This window comes from Lolium perenne, chromosome 5 (genome assembly GCF_019359855.2).
Source record: "Lolium perenne isolate Kyuss_39 chromosome 5, Kyuss_2.0, whole genome shotgun sequence".
In the NCBI taxonomy this organism is placed as follows: domain Eukaryota; kingdom Viridiplantae; phylum Streptophyta; class Magnoliopsida; order Poales; family Poaceae; genus Lolium; species Lolium perenne.
In genome coordinates this window covers 161,414,185-161,429,913 of record NC_067248.2, presented here as the reverse complement: position 1 = coordinate 161,429,913, position 15,729 = coordinate 161,414,185, and the positions used below count along the sequence as shown (strand labels likewise).

The following is a 15,729-nucleotide window of genomic DNA, read 5'->3' as shown; positions in this document are numbered from 1 at the left end:
TTCAGCTTCTTGTGTGACCTTGGTTCCTTTGCATTGGCGATGGCACCCGTGTTGTCACAATAAATGACTAACGGGTCCAATGCACTAGGAACCACACCTAGCTCAACAATGAACCTCTTCATCCATACCGCTTCCGATGAAGCCTCTAAACCCGCTATATATTCGGATTCTGTTGAAGATTTCGCCACCGTGCACTGCTTGGAACTGCTCCAGCTTACTGCCGCACCATTCAATATAAACACGTACCCAGACTGAGACTTGGAGTCATCAGGATCGGTGTTCCAACTTGCGTCGGTGTAACTGGTTACAACGAGCTCTTGGTCACCGCCATAACAAAGAAACATATCCTTAGTTCGTTTCAAGTACTTCAGGATATTCTTGACCGCTGTCCAGTGTTCCATTCCTGGATCACTTTGATATCTGCTGGTCAAACTAACAGCATGTGCGATATCCGGTCTAGTACACAGCATGGCATACATGAGAGAGCCTACTGCCGAAGCATAGGGGATCTTGCTCATCCTTTCTCTTTCATCTGCCGTAGCCGGACCTTGAGTCTTACTCAAGACCTTACCTGGCAACATAGGCAAGAACCCTTTCTTGCTTTCATCCATTCTAAACTTCTTTAGAATCTTGTCCAGGTATGTACTCTGTGAAAGGCCTATTAGGCGTCTTGATCTATCTCTATAAATCTTGATGCCTAAAATGTACGCTGCTTCACCAAGGTCTTTCATTGAAAAACACTTATTCAAATAACCTTTAACGCTGCTTAATAGTTCTATATCATTCCCAATCAATAATATGCCATCTACATATAATATCAGGAACGCTACAGAGCTCCCACTCACTTTCTTGTAAATACAGGCCTCACCATGAGTCCGTATAAAACCGAAGTCTTTGATCACTCTATCAAAGCGTAGATTCCAACTCCGGGATGCTTGCTTCAGTCCATAAATGGAACGCTGAAGTTTGCATACCTTGTCAGCATTTTCAGGATCGACAGAACCTTTGGGTTGTACCATATACAACTCTTCCTCAATATCACCATTGAGGAACGCCATTTTGACATCCATCTGCCAAATCTCATAATCAAAAAATGCAGGTATTGCTAACAAAATCCTCACAGACTTTAGCTTCGCTACAGGTGAGAAAGTCTCATCGTAGTCAACTCCTTGAATTTGTCGAAAACCCTTTGCGACAAGTCGAGCTTTATAGACAGTAATATTACCATCAGCATCTGTTTTTCTCTTGAAGATCCATTTATTCTCGACAGCCTTGCGGCTATCAGGTAAGTATACCAAAGTCCATACTTTGTTATCATACATGGATCCCATTTCGGATTTCATGGCTTCTTGCCATTTGTTGGAATCTGGGCTCATCATCGCGTCTTCATACGTCGCAGGGTCCTCATCATTGTTGTCCACAATCATGACATTTAGACAGGGATCATACCAATCAGGAGTGGTACGTTCCCTCGTCGATCTGCGAGGTTCAGTAGCTTCCTCGTTCGAAGCTTCATGATCATCATCATTTGCTTCCTCTCCTATCGGCGTAGGCTGCGCAGAAACTTCTTCCGGCACTGCGCTACTCTGATCTATGAGAGAAGGTTCATCAACCTCGTCGAGTTCTACTTTCCTTCCAGTCACTTCTTTAGTGAGAAACTCCTTCTTAAGAAAGGATCCGTTCTTGGCAACAAAGATTTTGCCTTCGGATCTGTGATAGAAGGTGTACCCAATTGTTTCTTTAGGGTATCCTATGAAGACACATTTCTCCGCTTTGGGTTCTAGCTTGTCAGGATGTAACTTCTTTACATAAGCTTCACAACCCCAAACTTTAAGGAACGACAGCTTAGGTTTCTTCCCAAACCATAATTCATACGGTGTCGTTTCAACGGATTTAGATGGTGCCCTATTTAAAGTGAATGCGGCTGTCTCTAATGCATAACCCCAAAACGACAACGGCAAAGCGGTAAGAGACATCATAGACCGAACCATATCTAAGAGAGTTCGATTATGACGTTCGGACACACCATTGCGCTGTGGTGTTCCTGGTGGTGTCAATTGTGAAAGTATTCCGCATTTATTTAAATGCATGCCAAACTCATAACTCAGATATTCGCCTCCGCGATTAGAACGCAGAAACTTAATCTTCTTGTTACGCTGATTTTCTACTTCACTTTGGAATTCCTTGAACTTCTCAAAAGTCTCGGACTTATGTTTCATAAAGTAAATATATCCATATCTACTCAGATCATCCGTGAAGGTTAGAACATAACGATAACCACCGCGCGATGCTACACTCATTGGTCCGCACACATCGGTATGTATGATTTCTAATAAGTCTGTAGCTCACTCCATTGTACCAGAAAATGGAGTCTTAGTCATTTTTCCCATTAGGCATACCTCGGATCTGTCAAGTGACTCAAAGTCAAGTGACTCAAGAAGTCCATCGGAATGGAGTTTCTTCATGCGCTTCACTCCAATATAACCAAGACGACAGTGCCACATATAAGTAGAATTATCATTCAATTTAATTCGCTTAGCATCAATGTTATGAACATGTGTATCACTACTATCGAGATTTAACAAGAATAAACCATTCATCTCAGGTGCATGGCCATAAAAGACATTACTCATATAAATCGAACAACCATTATTCTCAGACTTAAACGAATAACCGTCTTGCATTAAACAAGATCCAGATATAATGTTCATGCTCAACGCAGGTACCAAATAACAATTATTGAGGTTTAAAACTAATCCCGAAGGTAGATGTAGAGGGAGCGTGCCGACGGCGATCACATCGACTTTGGATCCATTTCCAACGTGCATCGTCACCTCGTCTCTTGCCAGGCTTCGTCTATTCCGCAGTTCCTGTTTCGAGTTACAAATGTGAGCAACCGAACCAGTATCAAATACCCAGGCACTACTACGAGAACCAGTAAGATAGACATCAATAACATGTATATCAAATATACCTTTCTTTTTGACGTGGCCGCTCTTCAGATCGGCCAAGTATTTGGAGCAATTACGCTTCCAGTGCCCCTTCCCCTGGCAGTAATAGCACACAATCTCAGGTTTAGGACCAGCCTTAGGTTTCTCAGGATGCGCTGCAACTTTCTTGCCACCCTTTTGAAGTTACTCTTGTTAGGCTTGCCCTGCTTTTTGAAACTGGTGGTCTTGTTGACCATCAACACTTGATTCTCCTTTTTAATCTCTACTTTAGCAGACTTCAACATGGAAAAGAGTTCAGGTAAATCTTTGTTCATGTTCTGCATGTTGTAGTTCATCACGAAGTTCTTGTAACTTGGTGGTAGTGATTGAAGGACACGATGAATACCCAGCTGGTTAGGGATCATCATCCCCATGTCACTGAGCTTCTTCGCATGTCCGGACATGGCGAACATGTGCTCACTAACGGAGCTGCCCTCTTCCATCATGCAGCTAAAGAACTGTTTCGAGGCCTCATAGCTCTCCACGGCCGCATGAGTTTCAAAGATAAGTTTGAGCTCACGCATCATCTCACATGGGTCGTGGTGCTCAAAACGATTTTGGAGCTCTGCCTCTAAGCTGCACAAGATGGCACACTGAACTTCGGAGTACCGAATAGCCCGCGTCTCATAAACATTCTTTATGTCCTCGGATACTGCAGGAGGTGGTGGGGGACCTAGCGGTGCTTCGAGCACATATTGCAGGCTTCCACCAGTGAGGAAGATCCTCACATGACGGAACCAGTCAGTGAAGTTGCTACCATTGCCCTTAAGCTTTTCTTTCTCTAGGAACTGGTTAAAATTCATGGAGGGGGGCGCCATGATCTACAACATATTTGCAAAGAGTTTAGACTAAGTTTATGATAAATTGAGTTCAATTTTAATTCTTAAATTAACTAGGTGAACTCCCACTTAAAACAACATCCCTCGCATTGTCTTAGTGATTACACGAACCAAATCCACTACACCAAGTCCGATCTTCACGAGAAAAGATGTAGCTTCAAAGGCGAACACTCAAAGTGTTCATCATATCATTCATATGACTCATGCTCTACCTTTCGGTATCCCGTGTTCCGAGACCATGTCTGTACATGCTAGGCTCGTCAAGGCAACCTTGGTATCCGCGTGTGCAAATCTGGCTTGCACCCGTTGTATGCACATGTAGAGTCTACCACACCCGATCATCACGAGATGTTTCGAAACGACAAGTCTTAGCAATGGTGCATACTAAGGATGAACACTTTATTATCTTGATATTTAGTGAGAGGGATCATCTTATAATTCTACCGTCGTGATCTAAGCAAATAAGATGCATATAAAGGATTAACATCACATGCAATTCATAATGTGTGATATGATATGGCCTTTCTTCTTGTGCTTTTGATCTCCATCTCCAAAGCACGGACATGATCTCCATCATCACCAGCATGGCGTCAAGGTCAGTGGCGCTGCTTCATGGTTGTCCATCACTTATAGCTACTATAACAACTACTCCATCCGATCCGAAAAAAATGTCGGACTAACCATTTTGTAAAAACGCCCTCGCGATTATTTTTTCATCAACCCGCACTCCGAGCTATCCTCTCGACCGCACCCGTAACCGCAACCGCACCACATTCGATCCCCCTCCGCTTCGCTCTGCTCCGCTCACTCTCTCTCTCTCTCTGCTCCCCTCGACGTCGGCGAGCCACCCTCCACAAAAAAAGGCAGACCTTTTGATCCAAGCCGGCGATGAATCGCCCGATCCGGCGTCGGTGAGGCTGGATCCAGTTTCTGTGAGGTCGGACACGCCAGATCCGGTGGATACAAGGCCGCATCCAGTTCTCCATCGGCCGCATCGCGAGTTACCTCAAGATTGGCAAGCATGCCCAACGCGTTGGCGCCGGCGCCCCCCTCAACCTCTCCACTATCCTCCAGTACCTCGTCGCTGAGGTAAACCTAATCTCTTCTCCCGTAGTTTTGTTCTCCTCACGCACTCTCACGCGGAAGTCTCACGGGAATTCCAATTTTCCCTCTGAAGGTCATGGAGTTCGCCGGCAAGGCGGCGCGCGACAACAAGAAGAACCGCCTTGCGATCTGGGATCCGGGGCTAGCTCTTCCTCTGGCCATGACTGGGGCAGATTGACCCGACCTGCGAGCGCGGAGGGCAAGCTGATCAGCTGCGTGGATACGAAGAAGACATCACTGGCGCGGGCACGGAGACGAGCAACCGGCGAGCTGGTCAGCTAGAACGCGGATCTGGAGCAGATCGAGTTGGGCGAGCGAGTGGAGGCCATCGGGAGATCGGCGAGCTGGGCAGAGATCAGCCAGAACACGGATCTGGAGCAGATCGAGCTGGGCGAGTGAGCGATCGGCCAGAGATTTTCCAATGTCCAATTTAGATCGCGGGAGGAGGAGTGACCTTTTTCATGATTCTAGAAGGGCTTAAATGTAAAACGAAATTGTATTAGCCTTCCGACTCTTTTTTTGGATCGGAGGGAGTACTTGAAATAAGGCTATTACATGATGAATAGACACCCAAGTCTTTAACAAAAATTAAAGACAACCATTAGGCTCCTGCCGGTTGCCATAGTACAATAATGAACATCTCATACATCAAATATAATCATCATCACATCATGGCCATATCACATCACCAAACCCTGCAAAAACAAGTTAGACGCCTCTAATTTGGTTTGCATATTTTACGTGGTTTAGGGTTTTCGAGTAAGATCCAATCTACCTACGAACATGAACCACAACGGTGATACTAGTGTTGACAATAGAAGTGCAAATTACAATCTTCACTATGGTGGGAGAGACAGACACCCGCAAAGCCACTTATGCAATACAAATTGCATGTCAAGCGTGGAGCAAGTCTCATGAGACGCGGTCATGTAAAGTTAGCCCGGGCCGCTTCATCCCACCATCCCGCAAGAAGCAAAGTACACAAACTAAAGCAACAAAAGCATCACCGCCCACAAAACTATTGTGTTCTACTCGTGCAACAGATCTATGCATAGACATGACTCTGATACCACTGAGGGGGTTCGTAGCATAGAAAACAAAAATTTTCCTACCGCAAGACGAATAAAACCAACAGATCTAATCTATGGAACACCCAAGATCTAATCTACAAGATCAAAGCAACGAGATGGAGATGAGACTAACCCTCGAAGATTCCGAAGTCTACGAGATTAATCTCGTTGTTGATGTAAACGATCGTCCACGGTGCTGCAATCTGGCAGCACTTCCGTACTCGGTCGCTCGTACGGTGTCGATGAAGCTCCTTCCTCTCCCGTTCCAGCGGGCAGCGGAGGTGTGGTAGATCTCCTCCAAATTCCAGCAGCACGATGGCGTGGTGGTGGAGGTGGAGGAAGAAAACTGCAGGGCTTCGCCTAAGCCGGAGCAGCGTATGGTGGAGGGAGAGGCGGCCAGAGGAGGGGCTAATGATGGGGGGTGTTGGACGGCCACCCCCTCCCCTCTTTATATAGGGGGCCAGTCGGCTGGGGTGGCTCCCCTTCCCATCTAGGGTTAGGGGGCGGCGGCCAAAGGGGGGAAAAGGGCTTTCCCCTCCCCCAAGTTGACCCCCCCTAGGAAACCCTAGGGGTTTGGCCGGCCTGGGCCTTGGGGGGCATGTGCGCCTGGCCCATTAGGCCAGGGGGCATCCCCTTGGCGCATGCTAGCCCTCGTAGGTCGTGGGCCCCATGGTGGACCCTTCCGGAACCTTCTAGAACCTTCCAGTCAATCACCGGAAAAATCCTGAACATTTCCGAAACCCAGAAATCAACTTCCCTTATATGAATCTTATTCTCCGGACTATTCCGGACCTCCTCGTGACATCCTGGATCACATCCGAGACTCCGAACAAACTTATTCTCCATACCATATTCAAATCTACTTATGCGACATCGAACCTTAAGCGCGTCACCCTACGGTTCGCGAACTATGCAGACATGGTCGAGACTCCTCTCCGAGCAATAACCAATAGCGGGATCTGGAGATCCATAATGGCTCCCACATATTCAACGATGACTTGGTGATCGATTGAACCATTTACATACGATGCCAATTCCCTTTGTCACACGATATTTTACTTGTCCGAGGTTTGATCATTGGTATCTCCATACCTTGTTCAACCTCGTTACCGACAAGTACTCTTTACTCGTACCGCGGTATGTCATCTCTTATGATCAAATCATATGCTTGCAAGCTAATCAGACGACATTCCACCGAGAGGGCCCAGAGTATATATATCCGTCATGAGGACGGACAAATCCCACTATTGATCCATATGCCTCAACTCATACTTTCCAAATATTTAATCCCATCTTTATAACCACCCATTTACGCAATGGCGTTTGATGTAATCAAAGTACCCTTCCGGTGTAAGTGATTTACATGATCTCATGGTCGAAGGACTAAGGCAACTATGTATCGAAAGCTTATAGCAATTTGAACTTAATGACTTGATCTTATGCTACGCTCATTTGGGTGTGTGTCCATTATATCATTCAACTAATGACATAACCTTGTTATTAATAACATCCAATGTTCATGATCACGAAACCATGATCATCCGTTAATCAACAAGCTAGTTATACAAGAGGCTTACTAGGGACTCCTTGTTGTTTACATAACACACATGTATCAATGTTTTTGTTAATACAATTATAGCATGGTATGCAAACATTTATCATAAACACAAAGATATTATAATAACCACTTTATTATTGCCTCTTGGGCATATCTCCAACACCGTGAACACATGTGATCCTCATATCACCGCCTTCCCCTCCGGTTGTCCCAATTTCTGTCACTTTGGGGCCTCGGGTTCCGGACAACAATATGTGTATACAACTTGCAGGTAAGATCATAAAACAATGAATATCATCATGAAACAATAACATGTTCAGATCTGAGATCATGGCACTCGGGCCCTAGTAACAAGCATTAAGCATAACAAGTTGCAACAATATCATAAAAGTACCAACAACGGATACTAGACACTATGCCCTAACAATCTTATGACTATTACATGATCAATCTCATCCAATCCCTACCATCCCCTTCACCCTACAGCGGGGGAATTACTCACACATGGATGGGGGAAGCATGGCTGGTTGATGGAGAGGCGTCGGTGGTGATGATGGCGATGATCTCCTCCAATTCCCCGTCCCGGCGGAGTGCCAGAACGGAGTTTCTGGTCCCGAGACGGAGTTTCGCGATGGCGGCGGTGTTCTGGATGTCTTCTGGCGATTTCGTCTAACCCCCGTGCATTTTTAGGTCGAAACCATTAAGTAGTCCAGAAGGGGGCACCTGGGCTGCCCGAGGCGCCGCCACCATAGGCCGGCGCGGCCCAGGGGCCTGCCGCGCCGCCTGGTGGGGTGGTTGCCTCGTGGCCCCCCTCCTTCTGGTCTTCTGGCTCCGTTATTCTTCTGTGAAAATAGGCCAATTAGAATTAATCCCGGGGATTTTCCTGAAAGTTGAGTTTCTGCACAAAAACGAGACACCAGAACAATTCTGCTGAAAACAACGTTAGTCCGTGTTAGTTGTATCCAAAATACACAAATTAGAGGCAAAACAATAGCAAAAGTGTTCGGGAAAGTAGATACGTTTTGGACGTATCAGTACGCCATCGTTAATTTTTGTGGTTATCTTAATCCAAATAAATCATGGGAGTAAGGATTTGAATAATTTTGTGATTGTACAAATGAATAAAAATCTCTTAATTTATCCCCAAATTTGTCTTTTTGTGTAGCTAAAAATAGAAAAGAAATTTTTAACGAAACTTTCCACATGTATTTTATATTTGTATCTGTAGTTTTATATTTTATTTCATTATTTTTGATAGAGATAAATAATATTTTGCAATTTTTGAAAAAGCACAAGCAGGTGCAAATAGCTGTTCTCGAAGAACATACAAGAATAAAGAGAAGAACTCGATCTTGGTTCTTGAACTACTCCGATATTTTTCCGATATTTTTATATAAAATACCATGAAAAAAAAGAGAAACCGAAATTTGAAAAGGGTAGGTTATCGAATTACAAAAGAAAAACAAAAAATGTTAAGCGAGCATGATTAACGCAATTCACCTAGAAACCCGAATGTTATCTTTCACAAGAAAATACCCAGTTGTAATTTTTCTGAAACCTCGAGTACGCTTACAGAGTTTGAATCAACAAAGACCAAGTAAAAAAAATCCAACCACATTTCACAAAAAGTTGCTCACTTTGGAAGAGTGAACTTTAAGCATAGTGTGCTACATGATGAAACAGTAAACCGTAGCCGGTCTCTGCGGAGTCCACCTGCTTGGCTGCTTGTGCGAGTACTGGTGAAGCTTCCAGCTTTTCCAAAAATTTCAATCGCGCGGCGCGCAACACAGACTGAAACCCCAATCCAACCTCAGCTCGCCGGCGATGGCGACGATGGCCGGCATCCGCCGCGCCGCCCTTGCCTCTCGTGTCCCGCGCCGCCTCCTCTCCCACTCCGCTGCCTCCTCACCCCCCGACGCACCAGCCCCTTCTTCCCTCCTTGGCTACTTCTCCCACCCCTTCCATCCGCGAGACCCCAAGGTCCCCAACCCGTACAGGCACCCGCCGACCACCGCCTCGACCTTCCACCCTCACCGCGTCATCCCCGCGCCTCTCCCTCGACTTCCTCCCCGACATCTCCGACCTCTTCCTCTCCGACTCCCACCTCGGCCTCCTCCTCCTCCGCCACAAGGCCGACGACCTCGACTCCTGCAACCGCAGCTTCCTCGTCTGCGACCCGGTCTCGCGGCGCCACGCGCTGGTTCCACCGCCTCCCTTCGACGGCTTTTCGGGCGGCAAGGTCATCGGCGTCGCGCTCCGCTCCCGCGCCGCCGCCGCCGACGACTCGGCGGCCGGCGGCCTCCAGTTCGAGGTCGTGTACGTCACCGTCGACGTGGACCGTCCGCGCGCCTGGGTCGGCTCCTTCCGCGACGGGTGGTGCCGCTGGAACGCGCTGCCGCGGTCGCGGGAGGTCGCCATCGACTTCGACCTCATGAGGTTCCAGCGCGTCTGCGTGCACGCCGCGGGGGGCATGTACTGGCACATCCTCAACAGCCACTTCGTGCTCGCGCTCGACGCGGAGACCTTGGAGCTCTCCCGCCTGCCGCCGCCGGCCATGATGTGGGGCGCAGGTGAAAGCTGCAAGTACCGAGTCGGCGAGAGGCCGGAGGACGGGCAGCTGTGCGTCGCATCGCTGGAGGAGGACGCCATGATGCTGTGTTTGCGAGGAAATGGGGAAGGCAGCGACAACGGCTGGGTTCTGGAGCGGCACGCGCCCATGCAGAAGGTGTTCGACACCGTGCCGTCGCTGCCCAAGGACCCGTTGACACGGCGCGCCAAGCTGTGGCTCAGCGACGTCGACGCTGGGCGTACGGGGAGGCTCTTCGTCCATACCATCGGGTATGGCAGCTTCGCGTATCACATGGACACGGGCAAGCTCGAACGCCTTGCTACGGAGGATGGCTTGGCGTACGGGCGCCCAATCTTGGCCTACTTCTCCGCTCCAGATGCCTGCTCTTCTTCTTCGGCATAACTTACTTCCAGGTGATTATTTCGGGAGACCTCCTTTCTAGTATGTCATTGCTTAAATGGTTCTATGTTCTTGTTCTAGTGCTTGTGTTGCATTCCTTCTATAAATGTTCCTACACTACTCGGCCAACCAGGGCACCTCACGGGGGCAAATCCATCTGGGTCGTTCGTCTGCCGCTGCACAGTCTTTCTGATTCACCTTGTCCGTTCGATCAGTTAATATTTTTCTCACTCGCGCCTTCTTTGGATGGGTCACTGATGACTGGACCCGAGCGCGTGTGCGGCCACCCGCGAGAGGCAGCGTGGGTGCTTGTTTGCGTACCTTTCATCGTCGTCATTTTCCTACGCGCGTGAGGTGAAAACCTAGATCGAGAAATGGCGTCCCCCACCTCCGCTCCCATCCCCCAATCATTCACCTCCTTCCTCCTCCCCCAACCCGCGCCGCCTCCTCTCCTCCTCCCAAGCAGGACGCAGCCGACGTGAGCAAGGAGGGAACTCGGGCGCCGCCGGAGAGCGGCCGCGGGGTGCTGCTGCGTGGAGCGCCAGTCACCGCCTCTCCTCCATGCCAAGCAGGATGCAACCGCATCGGGCGGGAGGCGATGGTCACCGCCGGTCGCGGGCGTCGCCGTGCGATGAGGAGGTGGGCGGCTCCTCCACACCAACGAAAGGGGGAAACCGAGCGGTGGCGGCGGCTGGCGGCGCTCGCCCTCGATTTCGTCCGAGCGTCCAGCGACGGCGGAAGGGAGCAAAAGAGGCGCGCTGGCAGAAGGCAGTAATCGAGCGGCGGCGGCGGCTAGACCGCGCGCGCCCTCGATTTCTTCCTCGGCACTCCTGGAGTGGAGATGCTCTCTTCCATAGTCGGTCGCCTCGCTGAGCCTAGCTGCACACCCTCGGTCGACTCCCGGTGTCGCGCGCTTGTCCGCCGCGCCCCAAGCCTGCTCAAGCCTCCAGGTATCCATTCCCTTCTTCTAGGCTTCAATCTCACGGGGCAGCCAACCAGATCGATTGGAGCAGCGACCCGATTGATTGGAGCAGCCACCGGAACGATTTTTTAGTTTTGATGGTGCCACAGCCGAAGCAATCAGCCGACATGCTGATCTGTTACTGAAAAAAATGACTTGGGTAGTATGGTGTGTTTTTCAGGCTGCGGTGGTGCTCCATGCGGTTTCGTGTCAGGCCATTCAGGCCTAGCCGAATATGGAGATGAAAACAATTGCTCCAATTGATGTCTGAAACAGATTTTTTAAATACCTTACTCCAAGGCACAAATTTCTATCGATGTAGTCTGTATTTGAGACACTCATTTACACACAAGTTCAGTGTCTGATTGCTCTAAAATAATCATGCTATCTGTTTACTATATACTAATACAATGATCTACATTATATTTGCAGCCTTGATGTTGATGAAGTTAAAAAGATAATTTATATTGATGTGAGAGTTCTCAGACGAGGAGGAAAAAACAGTTCCCTATTGCTGCTCTGTTGATGTTTTTCAGAAGGTTGGTCTTGTTCTTGGACCTGATTTTGTATGCTGCTTGGTGCTTCCAGGTGAGATGTGCTTCTACATTTATAATAGTTGGTGAGTTTTTTTTTGTGATATTATGTGCTGACAGTCATGCCATTTGTGAATTTGCATGTGAGGCTGAAGTTGGAGAGGATGCAGTTATAAATGGATAAAAATAGGGCACATGGCTTTTATCCAGCATTCAACAACCTCCAGGTAATGTTCTACTTTAACTTGCTGCATTTGGGGCACTAATAGCTGCAGTTGCTGATTATAAGTATGCTCGATCAATATGCACCCAGTTTGGGCAGAAGTCATGGTGTTAATGTCCTAAGAAATAACCGAATTATACTTTGTTTCGTTGTCCCTTTCTTTTTTCTTTTGATAGAGCACGTCATTGCATTTGAACACTTTAAGCCATTGAGAATTCAGTAGAGTTGATACTAGGTGCAAATGGTGTCTATTTCAGTCCTATAAAAAAGGCAACGATTGGATGGGCTTTGAGAACAGAGGCGAGGCTAGATGGAGCTTTGAGGGCCTCCAGTTTGATTATGGCTTGCCATATCTATTTCTCTACAGCAAGTACCACTTATATGTAATTTTTTTATCGTTGCGCATATCGGTGCTTTCCTTTTCTCTATTTCCAATAATTAAGGTATTGGCAGCAGCTGCTATTTTTTTTGGTATGCATTGAACCTTAGGGGGGAAAGTCTAACGAGTGTGTTCTGGTTAGTAGTTTCAAGCTTGCAACTGTACTTTTTATTCCGAATTTTGTGAGATTGATTGCCTGCCAAATCTTATTACGACATTCAGTTTGTCCATAAAGATTTCATTACAACATCCATCAACCACGAATTATACTTTGTTTCGTTGTCCCTTTCTTTTTTCTTTTGATAGAGCACGTCATTGCATTTGAACACTTTAAGCCATTGAGAATTCAGTAGAGTTGATACTAGGTGCAAATGGTGTCTATTTCAGTCCTATAAAAAAGGCAACGATTGGATGGGCTTTGAGAACAGAGGCGAGGCTAGATGGAGCTTTGAGGGCCTCCAGTTTGATTATGGCTTGCCATATCTATTTCTCTACAGCAAGTACCACTTATATGTAATTTTTTTATCGTTGCGCATATCGGTGCTTTCCTTTTCTCTATTTCCAATAATTAAGGTATTGGCAGCAGCTGCTATTTTTTTTGGTATGCATTGAACCTTAGGGGGGAAAGTCTAACGAGTGTGTTCTGGTTAGTAGTTTCAAGCTTGCAACTGTACTTTTTATTCCGAATTTTGTGAGATTGATTGCCTGCCAAATCTTATTACGACATTCAGTTTGTCCATAAAGATTTCATTACAACATCCATCAACCATTCTAAAACCATGAGGGAGGATGCACCATTTCTCCTTATTTTGATATGTTGACACTTTTCAATCACCTTGATGCTTCAGTAGTAATCTGACAATGTCTTCGGTAGCACCGTAGCGGTCTGCACTTTCTTGACAGAATTGATTTTTATTAACGGGGCCAGTTGATGATGGCATCGTGCCACTTGAACATTGTTAAATCCTTACAACAAATAATAATTCTCCTACTGATTTCCTGATTGTACTTCTTTCCTACGAATTCTAGAAGATTGTTGCGAATTGGTTGTGAAAGCTAAACTGCTAGGTCATCGACTCATCCTATATTTGAACTACTGAAACTGAATTTCCCTCATTGGTTTATATTGATTTTTTTAGTAAATAGGAGCAAATTCTATAACTTGAATGCAAATATCAATGTTCAGCCAATAATCTAGAGTTTGATGTATCATTTAATTTTCAAAGTTAACTTTTGACTTATATAGCAGAGATTGGGATGACGACGATGATCAACCCAACTCTGATTTAGTTTAGCCCTTAAATCTGCTTGGAAAGAATATATATGTGCTCCCTTTTATTAGTCATTAATTATATGGAGTTGTTAGCTATTGGTGCTCCCAATATATTAAGAGAGGAGCAATATTAGTGCCCCTTGTGAAATGAGTAGATTTGTATTCATGTTTACCTTTGCCAGCTTCCAGCTTCAGTATATTTGTTCCTACAGCCAAGTAAGATGATTTGTTTATCCCTTAAATAGTTTTGTAGAGAATATATGTGTCAACTATTAGTGCTGCTAATTAAGTAAATTTGTATTTATGCTTACCTTCGGCAGATTCAGTATATTTGTTTCTGCAGCCAAGGAAGATGGTTTGTTTTAGGATGTTTTACCATTCTTCTCGCTTAGTAGTTTACTGTGGTTCTCTGTACTATTAAGAGAATTGTAGTGACGTGCTTATGATATGATAAGATTAGTATTTATGTTTATCTTTGGCAGATCCAATATTTATGTTGATTTTTTCATGTTTTGCGGACATGAGAGCTTCTTGGCCAGAGTATTCAGTCTGGAGCGCATGTTGCGTCAGGATTTGAGCTGGGTTCGTGTGCAGCTATAAGACTAAAGTAGAACCAATATTTTATCCGTGCTACTCTCGCTGACATTAGCTTGGTGGTTTTCTATGTCCCACTTGGTGTTAGCTTTCTTAATGCCCTAATGTTTCCATAGATGAAAGCTAGGACTAAAATTGACGCCTGTCCTATGTTACTGCCCTGTGCTATTGCTTCTAGGAGATTTGTATCTTCTCTAATGCCATGTTTCTGCAGTTCCGTCTGCATTTAAGCCCCGCTACTGATCCATGGTAATCCTACAGTAAATCTGCATCGCTTCTTTTGCCTCTGCAACATACAACTCTCCATGTGATATGTGGCTATAGTTTAGATCACCAGGAAATTCTCCATTCGTAGCACCTCTTCATAAATTGTACTACGACGACAGGGGCAAGAGCTCAACCACTCGCTGCATGATTACGGTCTTAAGAAGCTTTTTGGGTTTCTCTTCTTATATTCAACAACTCTAGGATAATAAGAAGCTTGTTTATAGATCGGCGCCCAACCAATTTAAGACAACAAAAATAAATGTTTGCATATAGCGTTAGACCAACTTCCAAAAATAAAGATTTAAAAGCAGCAAAACTTTCCATAGAGATTATATGGTGGGGTATGCAATCCCATGCTATGCGATGACTCAGGTTGGATGTGAAGTAGAGAAGAGGGAGATTCAAGGAGAGGCGTATTTAGGATCAAGTGGAGCAGAGATTCTGACCTTGTCACTGTTTTCAAGATCGTAGCTTGAAAATGGGATTAAATAGTAGCTGTAAGTAACCATTTTTTTGCGATAGATCTGTAGGATGATATATCTCTCTCTTTCTCTCTCTTTGGTATGGTGAATAATTAAAGGTAAATTTTGATAAGTTTGTGCACAGTGTATAGCCTTAGTTAGTCATATAGGGTTCAGATGTGCACCAAGGTCATTTCCCTTTCCCATTACATAATTACCGTAGGTGTTCTGCTAATTATACCAATAGTTGGAGACAATAATTGAGGGTTAGTCTACTTTGTATGCCTTTTATCAGAAAGAAATCATGGCATAACTTGGGACTTAATATGCATACTGAAAATCACTATATCATCTCTTTTTACTGATATGTTCCATATAGTGTTCCTAAATTCTGTGCTGCCTGCTCAAGAAATTAGTCGCGTTCTTCTCCTCCTTGCGATATGGTCATATTCTTCTATTTTTCATTTACAGAACCTAAACTAGATGTTTTCACTTGTTGCTCGCTCAAG

General features: G+C 45.9%; 1 pseudogene; it reads left to right on the top strand.

Annotated features, from left to right (window-relative positions):
- Nucleotides 1–9,306: 9,306 nt before the first annotated feature.
- Nucleotides 9,307–15,714, top strand: LOC127300425 (uncharacterized; annotated as a pseudogene).
- The last annotated feature ends 15 nt before the right edge of the window (nucleotides 15,715–15,729 follow it).